The sequence below is a fragment of the Temnothorax longispinosus genome, chromosome 8 (genome assembly GCF_030848805.1).
Source record: "Temnothorax longispinosus isolate EJ_2023e chromosome 8, Tlon_JGU_v1, whole genome shotgun sequence".
NCBI lineage: Eukaryota > Metazoa > Arthropoda > Insecta > Hymenoptera > Formicidae > Temnothorax > Temnothorax longispinosus.
In genome coordinates, this window is record NC_092365.1 from 18,098,712 (window position 1) to 18,119,986 (window position 21,275).

The following is a 21,275-nucleotide window of genomic DNA, read 5'->3' on the forward strand; positions in this document are numbered from 1 at the left end:
AATATTAATTGAAAAGTATTAATTGAATTGTTTAGGTATATAGGAATATCCTTTTCTTATAACTTAACTCCAAAATATGAAAAAAAAATTAAAATTGCACTACAGTACTTCATATCTTTCAATCTGTAGAAAAACATAATGCCCCATTAAATTTTGATAAAAATTATTTTATTTTTAAATACAAATATTTAATTCTTTTCTACGGAGAATTTATCTGTCTGTTTGTCTAAATAGTAAATGTATCTATTATGGAAAATTTCGTTAAATTTCTGCATAATTGTTTGTTTCCGCCCTAGATTTCGCTAAGAAATACATCAGAAAGAAAACGAGAAGAGAAAGCAAGTCACTGGCTCGTTATTTAGACTCCAATTTGAACTTTAAAGTGATCGCGCCGGCTGGCTGGGTCGCGGGAAAAAGTCGCCTCTCGATCGGCATCGTCTAATGATCGATACATTAATCGGCGACCCGGGCGAGCCTTGAATTACCGGCGAACTTTCTGGATACCGCGGGTTTCTGTAACCGGTATATCCTTCCACTCACCGAGTTTAAACCGAGTGCCTGTCAGTGTTACCTGCCATTCAGACAAATTCCGACCATTAAGCGTCGAACGTTGTGTTGCAGTTATACGAACCCGCTCCTAAAGCCGCGCTCCTAGCCGAAGAATATGATGTTCGACCGTGGATTGACCCTTACGGTACCTCCAACGTCAATGGTTTAATTACGATAGAGTCATTTCTTCGTGGCGTTTTTTTTTGCAAACGATTATACATTCCACCCCCTCTTAAAGGTCAAAGTTGTATTTAAAGGACGATGGACCGCTTGGTACTCGCGTACACACGGAGGCACCACACACATACGCGAATTACCGATCATTCCATCGTTAACAATCCCGCTAATTAGATGATTAGAATCTTAACTGTATAGATGATGGATATGGATTAACTGCTTTCTTAACGATTAACTGCTTCTTCTAACGTGAAACGCTTAAAATGGTTCACGTTAGACTTCACGGTCACGATAGACCTTAACAATACGTCAGCGTAAAATCTCGTAGGAAAAAATTGTAAAAATGAGAAATGCCTGAATACAGGCATCTACCATATTTAGGAATTACAACAATTCGTATATGAATAACGTTATCATATAAAACTTGTTACTATTGCAAGCTAATTATTGTTATAATTATAATAAGCATTGAGTTTGCTCAGTAAGTTTTGATTAAATTAAAGAATAAACATAATTTTACGTTAACAATCTAGCTACACAGACACCTTATTTTTTAAACTATAGATTTTAACTTATTTTTGTGTAACGCTACGAGAATCGCTTTTCGCGAGGTTGATCCTGATTTCTGCCGACGTTGCCTCGCCTGTGATCCCCCTATATCCTCTTCTATCCCACCTATCTCAGTCTCTATAACCAACCCGAGTCACTAACTCTACCGACTGTCAGTGTACCTGCCGGCCAGACAAATTCCGACCATTAAGCGCTCGAATGTCGTCGTCATCGTCGTCGTCGTCGTCGTCGTCGTCGTCGTCGTGGCTGTGAACCCGCTCCGAGGCCCCCGTGTGCCACGACTTCGCCGAGGGAATATAATGGTGGACCGTGGATTGACCCTTGCGGTACTCCCACCATCACCAAGGCAAGGCACCGCCATCACCTACGCCACACGAAGCACCGTGCCGACGACACCGACTCGCACGACCACCGACTCGCCTGGCGAAGTCGAGAGAGACGCGCGCAACGCCTATGTAGTTTACTTCGAGGCCCGAGCTATACGTGCCGGGGTCATATTCTCATCGGCGATGCATGGCCGCCGGTACAGTCGACGGGAACAGTCGGCCAGCCGGCTGGCCCCGGAGGAGCGCGCGTCACGAGGAAAAAAATATCTGGCACACGGGTCAGCCGCGATTTTCAACGCTCGTAGTCCACGCCCGCCTTCGCGCGCAAGAAAAGTCCCGGAAACCCGGTAAGTCGAATGATCTGAATGCAACCTGCGCGATGAAAAGATACATCGTACTACCTTTTCTTTTATCGTATTGTTTTTTTATCGATGCTTTTTACGTATGCAAAGAAATCTTTAAACTCGACTTGAATTGTTCTTAAAGAGTAAATAAATCTAAACAATAAATAAATAAATATAATCTGAGCATATTCAAAGTCTCAGCTTAGTTTCAAAATACTTCATTATGATAAATTTATGTATAAATGTGGACAAAAGCTTTCACATAAGTTATCCAATAAATAATGAGTTTTTGCTTTGTATTCCTTTTTTCTTTAGATGAATGAGTATGCTGCGAGATGGACCAAGTATGACTACAACATTGTGCTTTATCGATAGATCACAACCGGTAGTAACCTTGTCGAACTTAAAAGAAGGCCATGAGCGAAGGTTACGATGATCGCACGAATGACATTACAAATTCACCGAGGCGGATGGTCGGTTTCTATTTTTAAATATTATATTCTCAGATACACAATCAGATTTTACCATTTAACGTTAAATAATTTATTACAGTACACAAGCGAAGAGGAAGATCAATTTTGAGAATTTCTTTTTATATCGAGCTTAGTCATTTAACCGACGTAAAAAAAATATGCGAAATAAAAAACTTTTGATAAATGTTGATGTGCGTCAAGGTATCATTTATCCTTTCACATTGTGCTACGATCTACTCCAATCATCAACAATGAATACGAATCTATATATATGATTACACATATACCTTTTCCAATAATAACTTTATAAACCGTCTGCGCTCTATAGTCGCGTTTAAAGAGGGGAAACGCCATTCGATTGGAAATTCTTCACGATCCATTAATTCCGGAAGTAACGGGCCACTTTCCATAACGCTATAACACTTTAACCTATCGTTTCTTGGATAGGTATAACTTTTTTCTACAGAAATACGTTTACGTCTTCGAATAGCGTCACTATGTAGTTAATAATGTTAAATAAATAACAATAAAATGGACGCACTACATCCTATAAAAGTTCATTTCGTCGGCAATAATGCATCTTGTAGATGCATTATGAAACATATTATTTTTCATACCTTGAGAACAAACATTCCATTAACACTTTGAGTGCCAAGCTGATTTCAGCATTAAACTTAATAAATCTAATATCATTTTTATTTCATTTTTATATTTTATATTTTTATATTTTATTGCTTTTTTTAATGTCTTAAAAATATTGATATTTCTTTAATCTTTAGTAAGATTATTCTAGATTAGTAAATAAGACCGTTATTCACAAATAGAACTTTGCGGAAATCTACGCGTCACCCAGATATGGGTGACATAGCACTCAAAGTGTTAAAAGTTTTAATATAATTATACACACAGAAAAATAATTATTCTACAGCCAAGAAAAGCACTTACTCATTTTATTTTACTTCTTTTAAGTAAGTTTTCTTTCAACTAAGAATATTTTCTTACTAATAGTTTTCAAATATCTTGACACAAGTCAAGAATATTGTTTTGAGTAAATGTAATTCTTAAATGACTTTATGCTAGATTTGCGGATATACAAGCTTACCATTTACTTAATTCGCAAATCTACCATAAAGTCACAGTAAAAATTACGTTTACTCAAAACAATATTCTTGACTTGTGTCAAGATATTTGAAAACTATTAGTAAGAAAATATTCTTGATTAAAAGAAAACTTACTTAAAAGAAGTAAAATAAAATGAGTAAGTGCTGGTCTTGACTGTAGAATGATTATTTTTCTGTGCGCAGTCTAACTTTTAAAAATTTTTAATAATTTTGTATGAACTTGAAGCAAATAAAAATAGAACAAGTATCACAAACAAACAATTTTTATACGTAATTTTTTAAGACAATATACAATTTTAGATATTTCTCTTTACAAAATAATAACAATTACGTAATCAGGCTTTGCAGTATTTTTATAAATTTCTCTTGTATTTCTCAAAAAGAAAAAGAATTAAAACTTATTTACGTATTTTGCTTACAGTTCATACGTGTAACGATTGTTACGCTTTCAAGGAAATAAATAGCAGGAATTAATCGATTCGAAACGATCAAATCTAACAAGAAAAAGAAAGAAAAAAGATTGAAGTGACGTTAATCGAGCATATGACTTGATAAAAAAACTAGTAAGTAACGGTTTGACTCACTGATAATGTTGCCGCTCTTTTTCCGTGACTTGGTCCGAATTTCTTCAGCTTCTGAAAAATATAACAAAAAAAATATAATACAATCTCTTAATTTTAGCTTAATAATAAGAATTTTTTATATCCTAATGTTATATACTTCCAAATATATTCATGTAAAAATATATTCGATTCTTCATCAATTATAAATATATAAAAATGTGAGGCGAGTCGATAAGCGTTTCGATAAGTTATAATTAAATAAAGATAGGTATGCCTTGCTTATTAAAATAAAAGGTAGATATTTAAATATTTCCCGTTTATTACACATAGTCTAATTAATATTAAATTTATAAAAAATCATTTAAAATCATATTTTTTAATGGATTAATTCATATAATATTCCTCAGTCTTGCGTGTCACGTTTTCCAGTAAATACCGTTCCCTGCAAGGAGTTTGCGCATAAAACCGCGTGCTTTCTCGCACGTTATCGTTCCTGCATTACTAAGACGCTTTTGACAAAGATTGATTGTGGACTAGCAGCTTTTCTTCCGGATTAAGTTAGATCAGAGAGTAAGTATGATGCCATCGAGCAACCTCGCGGACTCGCGTAGATACACGAGAATCGAATGACTCTCAGTTTGGCGGCAAATTGACCGACAATAACGCAACATGCTCATCGTCGAGTATCGTTAACGAGCCGTTTACCTGTTATGCCTTAATTTATCCAACGGCAGTCTGGTTGGTCACGACGATCAATCGTCGGAACTAAGTTTCTGCTTCGTTTGCGCCCTAGGAAGATCGTTAAACTGTCGTGTTCGTTCACGCAAGGCGACGTAATAATTTTAAGCCGCGCTACGCCACTCAAAACCACTTTTAATGCCTAACGATCGTCTCTTGCGAGAAGTCATATAACTCATCACAACACGCGGCCTTAATGCCGCTTGCAATATAAATGTGTCAAAATTTGAAGAAATATCGCGCGCAACAGCTGTCTAAAAATTTTACGGAGAAACTCTATAAAATTCAAATTAGATATTTCATCACGTTGGATCGTTCAGAGCCATTATTACTTCTATAAATGCTGATATCGTCCTGAAATCTAGAAAAGTGTGATCTTTTCGTGGACGAGACTGCAGGAAAGTGCCGTCACGAATGCGCATAGGAAAAACTAGGAGCGCGATCGCGTTTTGCACGATTCTCCTGGAAACTAGGCTGGCTCGTGGAATCTGGATCGAGAGTGTGTTCAGCGAGTCGACCGTGTTATCGGTGCATTATCCTGCCACATCGCGTGGCGAACGCGCCAACGTGGTTACGCCGGCCGGCGGTGTACACCCACATAGTAGCATGCGTGCATACGTCGATATGGTTTCAGTTACCTAATCGCGTTGGTGTTGCACTGTGTCGACGCGGTTCTTACGGTGCCCTCCCTCGCCAGACACGAGACGGGACCAACGATGCGTGAACGCAAACTTTACTCGTTCCATTACATTTTCTACTCGGATAATCCGGTATCAGGCCCGCCGGCGGACTCCTAGTCGCGCGTAGCCCAGAGTTTCTCAATCTCCGTCTCGCGCTAACACATTCCTGGCCTCGGAACGGAGAGGATTTTTGCGAGACCGAGACGATAATGCCTAAGTAGAGGCATATAAAATCGTTTGTACTATCTACATGCCCTGGCAAGAAGCCGCGGGCTACAGTAATCGCGGAAAATACAGTGGTCTCGAAACGCCCGGCTGAGAATCACTGATACGTGTAGCATAAGACATACAAGATGGTTTTCGATAAGCCAGTTTTATCAACAGGCTTCGATCGTCTATATCTTATTTATTTTCCGGATAGATATCGTCTCACGCAATATTTTTCAAAATATAATCCATACGAATCTTTTTCAACTTATTTAAACGTCTCGGAAAATTGAAATGCGTCTCTCCGACGTAAGTCCATCATTTAGATGTTACAGCGTTTATTTTGCTAGAAGGAAAGGCGATCGGCTCAGGGGATACTCTGTATATGTAACGTTCGGAGCTTGGACGCATGCGGTAGCCTACGAGAGTATAACTACGAGCACGTAGTTACACTTAACCGTACAGAACTCGACACAGTTGTACACGTGTGTACGTAAGTTGCATGTAAGCCTCATGTAGAGAGGAAAGCCCTTCGCGCGCGAGCTACGACGGCGAACGTGTTCGCATATTAGTATAAGAAGGCGGACACGTGGTCAGGTCGCAATTTGTCCGAGTCTTTAAATGCGCGTTTCTATCCGCGCGCGCGCGAAGCGTTTCACCTTGAATTTTAGAGCTTATCCGCCGGTATATTGCACTGATTGTGAGATAAAAGCGAGAGCACTTCTCTTTCTAATACGACTTTCGCGTGAATACGATTGTTTTCTTTGCTAACATAAATGTAAAAGTTACAATGTTCTATAATGTGATAATAATATACCAAAATTAGATTCCTTAATAATCTTAGAATTAATTACCTTTTCTAATTTCTCTCTATGAGACTGATGTGTATCATTCCAATTTAAATCTCATTGTCTACATTCATGCAGATATTCCACATATTACACAAAAATGAAATAAATCCACAAAAATTATAAAATTGTGATTTTTATAACTGATTCGACACAAAACTCTAAGCAATTCTAAACTTATGTTGTTTTACATTATTGCTTAATTCATTTTTGCATAACATATATGTTACATGTTCCTTAAGTATCGATAAGTTATAAATGTAAGTATGATTAATCATTTTCTAACCTTTCGATGCACCTATGAAATCGGAATATGATTACCACGTTGTTGAATACGCGAAAGTAAACGCTTTGCCCGGTACGCGATCTTTGTCTTTGCGCCCTCATCTTGCACCATGATCTTGCATCCGCTTATCGCAGTGCATTTCATCTGGCAACAGGACTTTATAAATGCTTATATAAATCAACAACGCTCACAATTAATATCGCGGACTATACCGCGGCGAATAAAAAATCGAGCTGGTCTAGAACGCCAGCGTGGCATTACTCCGCTCCGCATTGTAGAACGATTTATTGGAATATACATCTCACGAAGCGTGACACCTACGCTGTAAATTAACGCCATCCGCAATTAATATCGGCCCTTAAAAATGATAGGCGGAGAGAAAAAAAGATCCAGACTCTCCCCCCCCCTCAATGATGCACTAATGCCCTCGTCGTCTCACGCGGCGATCTTATCTCGAGTTCCTCGCGAAAATCTTTATCGCGGGACAATTTATGCGTCTACCAATTACGCGCGATGCGCGTTATGCATGCGGCAAATTAACGCTGATCACAATTAACCTTGGGCGTTAAAAATAAGATGATGCGCTAATCGCGTAAATATCGAGTCGTCAGAGATCTAGTCTATTTATAATTAGCATGTAATAATGGAGAATATGATTTTGAAGAAACGACTGGTATACTATCGACTTGTACTTTTCTTTTTCTTGATCAAAAGAGATTCGGAAAATATTCGCGCGCCAATATTTATCTTAACCGAAAAGAATAATTTCCAGTTTTGGTAAGGAATGTTATCACCCACACTTAAAAGCGCCCACCAACGAACTGCGTTATAAATTAGGGATGCGGGCAGGAAAAAAGCTCGATCTTGGCTGGCGTCAGAAGGCCGCGATCGCGAGATGAAGAAGGGAGGAAGTTCAAATTCCGTAGGCGCTGTATATTACGCACGCGTTTATAGGAACAGGAGAGTGGAGCAACATGACTTATAACCGAGTTACTCGCCACCGGTGATTTCCCATTATACGACCCGGTATCCGAGTCATCCTGCCCCCCCTCGAGAGGATTAAAGGTATCTCGAATGAGGTTGGGGCACACTACTTGCAACATTGAGGCTGCGTCGTATCGTATCTGCGCCCGCGTACGATTCTCATTGCGTGGCCAGCAATAAATATGCTGATTAAGCGGCAACGCGGGGTCGGTTAATTTGCAGTATATCAGTATCCAACAGCGCATTTTAATTGACCGTGAAGCATTATTGCGGGGGATAATCCACGCGGTGCGGCTTTTCAATAATGATCGCGCTGCTGACAATCGACAGGATAGAAAAAGGGGACAGGGAAGAGAGAAGATAGCTAAAAGAGACAGCGAATTTTGGAATTATAAGTCTCTTATTAGCGCCGCAATTAGCGGCCACTTTCACCGAAACGGTTTTTACAAAAGAACGGTAATTACGGTTTCTCAGTGATTTTTATGCACAATTTTTTCACAAATACACCTTTCTGTTAAAATTAACAAAACGTCGATCTTTCATTTTGTTTTTGCTATCATTCCCACAAGCCTTATAAAATCGAAGAGGAGACGACACGTAACGCGAAATCAGTGTTACATAACTATCTATCATTGCGGATTTTATTGCAAAATCGCTAAAAGGTCTACAGTCGCTACAAAAGTCGCGACGTCGATTCTTTATTGCAATCTTGGAGTAAAAAACGTAACTTGAACCCAGTTATGAGCACGAGATTCCTCTTCATGGTACGTCTGGCCGATCATAATTGCGAAAAATAATCCTACATTCAAAAAGTAAAAGAAGGAGCGCTTAAATCTATCAGTAAAAGATTTCCCTCGGGACTAAACTGACATTATTCCATGCTATGAATCTTCTTGTCAACAAATCGACGCCACGTCGAGAGAAAACTTTATCAAGATTCACGGACGATTCCGAGAGTTTCTATCGCGAAAGTTTCAGCAAAATATCATCCGCGGGCGTTACCGCACCTTACTCTCGCGAAAGTAAACTGTCTGAAGGTACTCCGTCGCGATTATTCGTTTTTTCGCGAAGCCCAAGACCGAGCAGTTTCCGTGTCGATCCGCGTCTAAACTCACGAACCGCATAGGGACCAACCGGATCGGTCAGGTACAGGTAATCTCGCCGTTGCTCAACTTGTCTCGCAAGAGCATAACCTTTGGAGAGACGAACCGACCGACGCGACGGGGCGAAGGATAAAAAGAGAAAGGGAAAAAAATCCGGCACGAAGAGGGAAAGAGGGTACGAATGCGCGCTCGTTCTCGTCTACCTAGACGCGGCGCGGCGTGGCACAGGCAGGCAAGGCAGGCAACGAACTCGCAATTATCGTCGCGGATATATTCCCGCGTTATCCTTGCCGAGCCGCGCAGTCGTAACTTCGCGCCTGCACTCGCCCGCCGCGCGAGCGCACAGATACGAGTTATGACGTTTTCTGCAGCGGCACTAAAGATTGCACCGCGCGCATCGCCTCGCCCCTTTTCTCCTCGTCTGTCCGCCCGACCGCCCTCACGCGCCCTTTAAAGGGCCCTTATCGCCCGGCAAAATCGGGCGACTATCCACGGACTATCGTCCCGGGTGTTTACGAGTCGGCGAGGCCCGCCGCGACGTGTCCGCCGATAGCGCGACTCGACACGCTGGTAATTGCCACGGCGGAATTGCCACCAGCATCACCGGCACCGAGCAATCTTCCTCCTCTGCCGCTCTCTTAGACCGCGTGCACCGTCGCCGGCGAGCGATAAGCGACGAGCCGACGAGTTGCGAGCGGTGAGATGGGTGGGCGCCCTTATAACTAATGAGTATTGCTTATAAGTAATTTAATCATCATTAGACATCTATAAGTTATCGTGCGAGATATTGATAAATAATTTTATGAACTTTGAACGTGCGTAATTCAGTGAGTCTACGTACGTCGGCGATAAAGAATCACGGGCCATGCATCATTTCTGAAAATCGGAGAGCATTGGTAACTTTCAGGTATTCGGAAAAGAATTTAAATGGGAGGGAAGACAATCTTCGCTAATTCAAGGCCTACGTTTTATTTGGAACATTAACGTGATTCTACTGGTCCAGCAGCGGCCGTTTTTCTGGAGAGCTCACATTTTCTCAGTAGCGACAAATGATGGTCGTCGGAGAACGCGCCCGAAATAAAATCTCGCAGAACCGATTTGTTCGAAGTGGGTTACAGAGGGACCCATTTATGCTGCTAGCCCAATAAACGAAATTAACCTTCCGTCTGCCGTGAAAAAGCAATCGTATTCGCCGATGGAATTCATCGTCCAGAAGAACTTGTTATTTCAAACACTCTTACACAACTACAAGTCCACATCTAACGAACACTATCAAAGAAGAACATCTCGCGAATGAATTTCAGATTGATAAACGATGTTTTCTACATAGAATACACGAAATCAATTCTTCGTAAACATGTTTATTCCCCGACAATTGTGCCAATTTTATTTTCTACTTTGCGCTTTTTTCGTATCAAATACTGTAATACAGTAATATAAAAACTGTCGAATTTGTTTGTATAAATATATATTTAGCCATAGAGAGTAGCCATAGAGATTAAACCGTGCCTTATTATATTCAACTAAATTTTTTGCCAAAAAAGCTGCTTTAAACATTAGTACCTCAAATAATTTAATGAACACTTTAAATACATGATAAAGAAAGTAGATCTTCAAGTCAAATCTAGATATTAACTCGTTAAAATAATATCTCAATGCTGACTAAGCATTTCAATGATTCACTGCTGGAAGAACTGAAATAGTAAAATGTATAATAATATACTAGGAAACGGTGTTCCTCAAGATATTTCCAATATTTCAGGAGTTACAAAGTATCCCACGTAATGACGCGACATGTATCCCATCCATTTCAACAGATTCTCGCGTTACACTGAGCTCGCGAAATATCTACACTCGTGTACCGTTTTATTCGCGCGAGGTAAAGTCACTCGCGCGTGTTTAAATAGCGCTAATTTAACGCGCGCGCATGTGGCAATAACTCCGAAGGGAGTTAACAGCACGAAATTCCGCGAGCTAAATATCTTCCGTCTTGGATGTTACCAGTTGCGCTCTAGCGCGACGTCCTTTCGTCATCGCTGCCACGATTGCAGCGTTACAAAGATAATTGCGCACGTCGAATAGAAGCATCACGAGGAAACGGACTGAGAAGAGAGAAAAAGAGAAATCTGTTTATTATTTCAACTGTCAGTGTCTCGGCTTTAGATGTATCGGCGCCCCGAAAGAGATTTCGTCATGCTCTTTCGCTCTCTTTCTTGACATCCTGGTACTCACTTTAAAACTAATATCTTACACATCTAAAAACTCAAGCAATTTAGAGTAATTTTCAAAAAAAGCAATTTGTTAATGTTGAAACAACCTCAAGTTTTTGTACAAAATTACACATATTCTTAAAGTAAATTGCTCCTTTTGTAATCCGCGCAAAATTTTACACAATCGCAAGATTTTATGTTACAAAATAGAAGAGACTGAACCCTCTCGAGAGTCGAGAAGAAAAAGATTTGCACTTTTAGATCACAATGGAGAATTCAACCCCCCATTTTTCAGTCTCCTCGAGATAGGGCTTTGTCCGTTTCGATCGGTACAATCCTCTCGCATTAGCATATCTCCGAGGTAATAAAGGTCTAAACTATACGCAGGCACACGCGTGCATGCGGCGTGTAAACTAGCCGATAAATTAAATACGTTAATCGAACGGCGATGCTATAAACGACTCGTAATCGACCGAGTGGCTTATCGATTTAACGCGTAAAACATCGCGAAAATGCGTAAGCCGACTCTCGCCAAGGTGGAGGCGGCGGCCGCATTAAAGTGCCCGATGTGAAATGTACGGCCTGGTCTAACGTGGAGAGCGGGCCGTTCAATCGCGCCATGCCAATTATAATAAACATTTTTAATCGCTTCATTCGTATTGAGGGTTCCCTTGTAGTGGCGTTCGTAATTGATAACGCCGATAAATCTCTTTGTCATTTCTATCGTTATGAACGAGTATTGCACTGCGAATACGAATATATATCAAAGATATAGAAAACATAAATGTGTTTAATATTAAATGTGTTTAATTCTATAAGTTCAAGAAAATTTCCTATATATAATATCCTTTTATATAATCCTTTTATATAATATTTGAACTTATCTGAGAGAAGCAGAAAGGTATATAAGTGACAAAAGTGCATTTTTCAACTAGTACGAATATCTACAATATGTAATAAACGTTGCGTTCACTAATGACTCGAGAATTTTTTATCCGTTCCTTATATAGTTGACTCCGAAGCTGACCTAGGCCACGAGAATGTTACGAACCGAGAAAATCGTCGGTATATTGTTAGCTGTAATGGTGGGTGCGCACGATACGAGGCTAAGCACCTGACTTCGTAATTTTGCAAAGGTTACGCGTTTTCCCCGCAATTTTATACTCCACTCCGAAGCAGAAGTATTAATTTTCGACAATTTCGCTGTCCCTTCTTTCAGCGCGATGATTGGACGTGTCGGTATTTCGCGGTAAAATCGCGCGTCGAAGACTGCCGCCGGTCACCGTGTAGAAATCCCAAGACAATTACGTGCTACAAGGATTCCTTTATTCTCCGGCAATTTTTTCAGGAGATACGGCATCAAAAATATGAAGCGAAATGTATGTGTGTATGTATATATACATATATATTTTTTCAGAGAACTATCGCTGTATCTTATCCGTGAGAACGAGTGAATTAATGAAGGCATGCCTTCTCTTGTGCACAAGATTAAGCTACAACGCGATTGGGACTATCGCATTCTTCGCAGACCTATGCAAATTGAGCATCCTTTTCAAGGGATGATCAACCGCAACACCAAATGCAGACTATGAAGAAGAAAAAAGAAACGAGATAAAAATTGGAACTTGGAACCTTATACACGTACAAATTAAGTCGTTCCGCGAATTAATCCGGCGAGGAGCGGACTGCCACGAATGGCTTTCATTCAATTAGGCGGCAGCGTGGAATCGGCCTTTGTCAGATAATCACAACCTTATGTCGCGGTGACGATGACAGCAGGGTGCGGCCGAAAAGGCGCGTCCAGCACCCTGACCGTGTATATATATATATATATATATATATATATATATATATATATATATATATATTATATACGTATATATACATATACCCGCTGTCTCTATGAATAGAAAAAGAACGACACAACGAGGAAAGACTAGACGAGAACGAAAGAGGAATGATACGACGCGGAAGAATCGAGGGTTGGGCCGTCGCGTTGCACATTGGGAAATACACGCGGAGAGGAGAGGCAGATAGCCGCGAGATGGATAGAACAAAGGAGAAATGTGTCGGGAATGACAATGAGTGTCGCAACGTCGGCTACTAAAAACCATTGTGCTCGTCGAAACGCGCATGCTTAATTATGATTTGAATTTGTCGATCGGGGATCTTTCGTCAGAGCCGTCAAATCCGACATGCTCTCTTACGCTTTTGAAGTGTTAAAATAATATCTTATTCCTTACGTTCCGCACTTGGTAAACTGTACTGTCATCCCGTCTCTTTATTCTTACGGTCAAGCATTTTTTCATTGATGTTGTAGTAGTAATATTGATGACGTGAAACATCGATGCCTGACGTTCTCGCATACACCGATACAAATACGGAAGCGAACGAAAGGAAAGGTTAAATGTCTCACTTAATTCAAACAGCGTATAAGATATAACAGTATATCGCTCGCCTTTCTGCATTATTCACCGATGCACACATCCATATAGAGCGCAGTGAAGCATAGTTTGTCGGTCAGCATCTGCATTCATCGACATATTCCCGGTCGCGTCACAATTTCTCTAACCGTGGCGGACTTTCTCGCATGCACCGCGACTAAAGAGGTTGGCGATTCTAATTTCATCGTATTATGCATACCGCCGATCTATTTAACATAACGATGAAAAAAAAAGCCATCGCGGCACACGACCACGCTCTCGTTATTGTTACGCGCCCGATTGTAAATTAAAATATCGCCCGTGTAATTGGCCACTCAGTAAAACCGTGACCGTGTTTCCTCCGGAAAAGTATACTGTCTTTAAAAATCTTTCGCATATATGGAACAGTTCACGTGTGCTTCTTATCTGGAAAAATATGTAAGAGTGCACTACAGAGATAGTTATCATAGTATGGTGAATTATTCGCAAATTGGATATCTGATCCTTTCTTTTTAGTTTAGAAGTAGAGCGATGTAAATGTAGTGAAACCACATTTTGTAAAGACTCGTGTGCTAAATTCGCGCCACGCCATCGTACGTGCCGTTGAGGGAAGGAAATTTTTGTCGGAACATTTGTGGAATGATAAAAATCGCAAAATCGTAGGAAAGTCGAAACCGCGGCGCTATGATTGGCATCCGCGATCGGCGAAAGTTAATTGACTCGCGTGCTCGAGTTTGAGGACGAGCTATGAAACAGTCGACGCGAAACTCCGAGAAGTTTCCGGTCCTTTAAATCGCGGCTCAAGTCCCGTGACTTACGGCCGGCGGTCACGAACCCAGAGGCGCAAAGTCGGTGACTCTTCGCCGACGGTGGTGTATATATTTGAGTCAGCTTGCATACCAATGTCCTGGCTCATCCTGCTTGGTTATTTCTCTCTTTGAAGAGCCACGCAACGAATACCAATCCCATACGGGCTTGTTGTCATGGGGGAGGACGATCAATTGAGTTTCTTGTCGCGTATCGATAACGTGTGTCACTGTCTGTTATAACTTCCGCACCCCTTTATCGCAAAGAAAAGATCTTGTGAGATCTTGTGAAATTATTTATAATCGAAACTCTTGGCATAAAAATAAAATAAATTCGTAATTTACAAGATTCGCTTCAAGTACGATGTCGTATCTAAAAGGGAGTTTATGAATAATAGATTTATCTAATTCTTGTATTGAATTCAACTACATTTTATCATTGCCTATCTCTTAACTATCAAAGATAAATAAATATTTGCTATATACAGATTGACTTTATACGATTAATTGCTCTGTAGAAATATCACAATATACTTTCGCATATATTCTCTTATATATTTAAAATTCGAAATCTCATTAACGAAGACATCATCGGTAAAAGATAGACCCTACGATTCGAAATTTTTTAAAGCGCGATACTTCTTCGAAAGACAAGCGGCGCTTCGTGCAACGAATGGCAATCCCACGCGCATGTAATATAACAAAGGCTCGACTTTCCTGTCACGTATCGATAATACTTTGTCAAATCGTACTTCCTCTTCCTCCTTCGATGCATATATATTCGCAATATAACATACATATACACTTATCAGCTGCATACATCGCGCTCTATGTGGACATAGAATTTTTTCAAACTCCCATTGTCCCCCGACTTGTATTATTATTTAAGCAAGTATTAAAACACGTCATAGAAATGTTAGATTAAAAAATATTTCTAATCATTTTTTGAAATATTATTCTTACTTTCCGATATATATAATTTCAAATAAATGTAATAAATTTTTCCTTTATTCTCCTCCTCTCCATTTTTTATTTTTACTTTGCGTCTTCACCTTGTCTCAATATACAAATTATAATTTTCTTTGTATAATAAATTTATATAATTAGATATATTGCATAGTCTATTTGAATGGACTTGAAGTGATGGATTGTTACACAACAAGTCAATGTACATGAAGTCATTTTGTTCTCAATATTAATAGACATGCTCCCGAGAAGGGAAGGTATAGCGAAGGAAGTGCATGGAAAAGCGACCTCGAAGCTGTCGATCGACCGCTAAGAAGGTCTCTCTCTTTCTCTCTCTCCTCCGCTCTCTGTTTCTCTCATCGTCGGTCACGCAGTTGCGCGAAGACACGAACATCGCCGTATAAGCTTTTGCGCAAGAGGCATAATTATGGCCGAAGAGGAAGCGAAGCCGAGTGCGTTAGCACACGTAGGACGAACGTTGAACGATGAACTTGACACTGCACGTGTGAGAGAGAAGAAGAGAGACAGAAAGAGAGAGAGAGAGGAAGGGTGTGCACGAGCGAGAACCGCGGAGAGAAAAGAAAGAGAAAGGAAGACGTGAGCCTGCAGCCTCACGAACGCCTACCCATTTCTATCTTGCCTTTTTCATCCTCGACGAAACAAATGACGTCCATAAGTCTATCGATCCCCTTAGATTACCCTTCTTAATTTCCCTTTTTCAGGTCAAGTTAGAAACGCGAATGCGTTTAAGTAGACAGTTGTTTCTCGACTCTAACCGTTTAAGTAGAAGCAGACACTTTGTGCGGGCAATGTATACGTACTGTTCCTAGCCCGATCATAATCTCCATTATGTTTATCGGTACACGATTGATACATATATTCTAGTACCTATATTATAATACTCTTATATATTTATATGCTTGATATCTTTCACAGTAACTTACTTTTAACTCTTTAACTGGCTATAAATTTTTGACTTTAACATAATGTAAAATCAAAAGTTAAGATAAAAAGAAGCAGTGACCTGAAAAGATACCAATATCCTGAGATGGCAATTATATATGAATGGATAGTTACAATGAATATTTGCAAAATAGCTTGCGTAGTTGTAAGCGTGACAGTGAAAGCATGGTGTGGAGTAACCGCTAAGTCCATCACTGGTAATGCGCGAATCCAGTACAGTGAATAAGCATGCGTACCTCACTGACACATTAAGATCACGAATCAAGATAGAGGCTGTGCTCAACCCAAGTCATAAAAGATACTTTGCTCCACTCATTCGTTCCACGTTAGCAAGCCGCATGAAGATCTCCTTGTCTGTCCTACGTTATTATTTTTCTAATGCCGCTATATCCATTACACTCTCTCTCGTATAGAAAATTCTTACGCTAATGTGCATTTGAAACATAATGCAATTAAATAAATATGCGAGTTATATAAATTATTTGAATTTTTTTCAGGAAACTATTTTTTTATTTTGCAAATATTATACAATAACTAATATTCTTTATGTATAAAAAAATACGCAAACTTTGATAACATTAATATGATTAGATTTATACGAAAAGATTTCATAGTATAAAAAGTGTCGATTAATGAATGTTGTTTTGCACTTCTCGGTTTTGTCGAGTTTGAAATTCAGTTTGAGTCAATTGCATCGTTGTAAAAAAACAGTTAAAGAATATGAAAATCAAAGAATCGAGTAAACACTAAAGAGTATTGGAATTTTCATGAGGTTTACGAGTATCACGATGCATCAATGCAGGCGAATCGCCGCGCCAGTCGCCACGAAACAGGCTCTCGAGTCGAGAGTCATAAAAGCTACGTATACACGCGCGCACTCGGGGTGCATCGTTAGTCGTTCGTTCCAGATTCAGCGAGCCGGGATTACCTACTTCCTTCTTTCTCCTCCGGCCGTGGAAAGAAACCGTATAATAGCGGCGGGCAAAATAAACACGGGAGAGGCTGGAGGGCCTCAAGGAGCGACCGAGTCGTGAACGAGTTTTACGAATGTCGTAACTCTCCGTTACTCAACCGTTGGGGTGCCGCATCGATAGGCGATAATACAAAAATTGCCGGTTTCAAACAATATAACGACATGCTGAATCCGACAGTCGTAACACGCCGGGCTTTACGTTTAAAGCGAAAATATGATGGCGTTACGTAAAGTCGGACTCTCGCAGGAGTAGCTTTTGCACGCGCGCGAGCGTGGCTTTTTTACTACTGCAAAAATCGCCAATTGCCGCAAAACTTCACCCGCTCATCCTACGTTCTCGCAAAAGAAAGTTAAAATTTCGTATATTGAAAATTGCCTACAAAACAGCCTTAACGTAATGTCGGATTATCTAACGCAAACCCCCTTGACGTTATTTAGTTGAAGTATCTTGCGCGTATTTAGTACATACGTATGTAATATTTTTTAATTTAGAAACTTACTATTATATCCTCATGCTCTTTAAAAAATCAATTAATATATTTATTCAGATACACACAAGATTTTTTACGTGTATATTCTTAGCTCTCGATAAAAAGAGATATAATGAGTTTCACAAAGTAATGCGTTTCAATAAACGTGGCGTTAATTAAATCCCGACAGAAATTTCGAATGTAAGTTAACTATAAGGTACCGTATTGCGTGCTTCCTCTCTGAAAAGCCAACGAGGGCAATTACGTTGCATCAGGATTACAGAGAAGTGCAATGCGTGACCCACTGTCTACGCCTTTCGATATAATTTAATGACAGAATTCCTCATCTATATGTTCACTTTCTTGTACTTTGTATTACCAACTTTATAATTATCCCAATAAATTAATTAATATGTTTAAACGCCATGCCGAATGCTAAATGCCTGCTGCTGATTCTTTTAAATTAAAGATATTAAAATTACATAACATATTTTTAACTTTTCACAAAGAGAGATACGGTATTAATTACCGTATTACGGTATTAATTACTTATTTTGCGCGAAAATTTTAATAAAATATTGAGAAACATTTAATAAAATATAGCTATATATTGGAAAATTTATAATTGTTGACTCATATTTCTAATTCAATACATTTTAATAACATGCGTTGCATGCCTTCTACTCATTCTTAGTATTCTATGGTTAATCGTATTATAAACCAAAACTTTCAAAAATAATGTTACAGACTGACGGAGTTTCGAGACGCATCCGAGCGGTTGCCGTGCGGTCACGCATGCACGATCACGCGCATAAAAGAAGGTAGACGCGAATAGGAAAGTGTGACATCGCTCGAGGTGATTAGAAGTCGTAGATCGCCGAGTAACGTCGTATCTCGGGCGCAGTCGACCGTAAAGGCAAACAGGAAAAGAGTATTAGGCGACGCGATTCAACGCGGCTAGAAGAACGTGTAAACGCGCAGGAAAACACGGGAAAAACGTATGCGTGACCGCGTACGGTGCACGGTGGCCGGATGTATTTTCTCGGTAGCGAGTTACCTTCCAGGGGAAGCTGAAAAGCGTACAAGATATCTAGATATCAAGGCTAGAGCGGCAACATTCTTGCACGAAAATCGCGGCAACTGGCGTGACGAAAAGTGCAGGCGTGCATTATGCGTACTCCGATTGACCAGCTGGTCTGAATGATAAATTCTCTGTCAACTCTAACGCAATGTGTCAACGTGGATACCTAAACGGGCCGAGTTTCCGTTTGCTATATGTGATGGGAATTACACATTTCGTTAAATAACATACTTATTTCGTAAGCCGTGCCTTTGTACGACGTGAGACAAATGCACTAACCGTATTTTTGTGTAATTTTTCCATTCGCTCGAGAGTTAACGCAGTGGCGATAAGTTACAGCTTGATGTTTTACTAAAGGTACATATTATCAGTTTATGTTACTTTTTTCTATCGCACCGTTAACAGATTCCATGAATAAACAGATTTGCGAGAAGTGTTCTGCGCTGTGTAATTTTTTGTGTAGGTATGATAGTTGGCTATTTACCGAGTAAATGTTTCTTCAAGCGAGGAATACTTAACCGTTTAAATAGAATGTAAGAAATATTTGCAAAGCGGGACTGCATAATTTCACGGCATGTAAGAATGCTCGTTGCGTGAACTTGAAAAATATACTAATCGGTCTTGAATATTAACTCGACATGAGGGTCAAGTGTATTTTTTGTTGTATGTAAAGAATTGTGGCATGCAAAAGAGAAAGTATAAACAATTTTGCGAATGTCTAGCTTATGCATTAAAAAAAAATAAGATAATGTTTATTGACGCGGCGCAAAATAAAAAAGTTATCGTGTACATATAAATATATTTACATGCATATAGAACCAAGAAAGAAAGATTATTTAGCTACACTACGTCTCCAGACTACGTTTTAAAATTAAAAGGTATTATGTTCAAAATGATTCTTGTAAAAACACGTGGATATAAATTACAACCTCCGATATTACAATGATATCCTCCTTTGTAAATCCGTTTTCGATTGATTGACGTACGTCCTATCAACTACTGATAGAGCTGATCGTCGATGAATGCAACGTCTTACCTTCGACTGTCTAAAAATACTAATCATTATTAATCGCCCGCGCCGGCGCCGGTTCGACATTGTGGCAGGCGCAAACAACGGATTCCTCGCGATGAGAACGAAGAAAAAGGAAACCCAAGTACGAGCCAAGGCGAAGGGAGAAAAGAAGATGATCTCACACAACAAAAAATGGCGCACGCGGCCCCCCCCCCCCGCCCCTCCGGCGCAATTACATCGGCGTTACATGCCTGATCGGGTTTAACGATTGCGCGTCAAATTATCTAAGTAAGAAAAAGGGGTCCGATCCCTTTTGCTGCTTTTCGCTCTTTCCTCCACCCACTTGCGAGCGGCGTAGAAAATTCCGCGGTTCGCTGATCTCGTCCGGAGCAAAGATTAACGAACAAGTCGAGCTCTATCTTTCTTTCTCTCGCGGATTTAGAAGCCAACGGTTACATCTAGGTAATTTGCGACGAGATTAACTCTCTCTCGTACAGCCAAAAAGGAGAAAAGGCTCGCGGTAATACAGTGTCCGAGACCAATTACGTTTCCTTTTAACTGCAGACGCTTTAATCACTGATTCATTTTACTCGCGTTTTACGTTTTCACGTCACACCCACGACATTCAATTCGTGCGGTGGGAATTAACAAGCGGAGTTTGCTGCGCTTTTTCACGGGACAATCTAATTACTATCGACGAACGAATTAATAGACTCGCGCGCACGTTATACACACGAAGACATGAAGTTTATAAATAATTGTCAGTAAGTACGGGAAAACGAGTATCATCACGTTCAATGCCACGCAGTCGGCCGCTCGCGTACACCGTCTCGTAATTTTATTCGCGGTAGAATGCAATTCCCGATGACGCCAACGATGAGGCGACCTTCAAGGATACGCATCTTTCTTTCTTTCACGATTCGTCCCCTTCCCTCCTCGTCTTGATATCGCTCGTTCCTCCTCCAACTATATCTCGTTCTCCCAGCACGGTGCGCTATTGCCCGTGTAACAGTAACTCGCTTAAGCGTGTAATTTGTATTCGTTGAGATATGGATGATACAGCGATGAAGAAAGCTTTATTTTTGCAATTAAAACGCCGCTGTTCATCACAGAGAAAGACGGAGACAGAGAGAGAGAGAGAGAGAGAGAGAGAGGGAGGAGAGCGCTCGCGCTTATAAATGCGCTCTCTGCGAAGAAAAGTACCGTAACGAAGCGTCAAGGTTGCGCTTGTACGATACGGCTGATCGGATCGTGTTTGCGTAATTTTACTTCGCTCGCAGTTAACGCGGTAAGTTTCTCCCTTTTGCGCGTTACGCGTTACCTCGCATTGTTCTCTCCGAGCATCGCGAGGGAAGATGACGTTGCCGAATGTATTATACAGAAAAATATTTGCAACAGACTT

At 40.2% G+C, this 21,275-nt stretch overlaps 1 protein-coding gene and 1 long non-coding RNA gene across 5 annotated transcripts in view; one reads left to right on the forward strand and one right to left on the reverse strand.

Annotated features, from left to right (window-relative positions):
• Sano (CABIT domain-containing protein serrano) overlaps nucleotides 1-21,275 on the reverse strand; it is a 135,342-nt gene that overhangs the window by 83,292 nt on the left and 30,775 nt on the right. For all 4 annotated transcript variants that reach the window (XM_071784910.1, XM_071784908.1, XM_071784907.1 and 1 more), the window contains exon 2: nucleotides 4,145-4,195. The gene's annotated coding sequence lies outside the window, so the exon portion shown is untranslated. The remainder of the gene's footprint in view (nucleotides 1-4,144; nucleotides 4,196-21,275) is intronic.
• Nucleotides 1,186-2,582, forward strand: LOC139818413 (uncharacterized). Its single transcript, XR_011733427.1, has 3 exons — nucleotides 1,186-1,969; nucleotides 2,282-2,439; nucleotides 2,519-2,582. It is a non-coding gene; the product is annotated as an uncharacterized lncRNA (long non-coding RNA).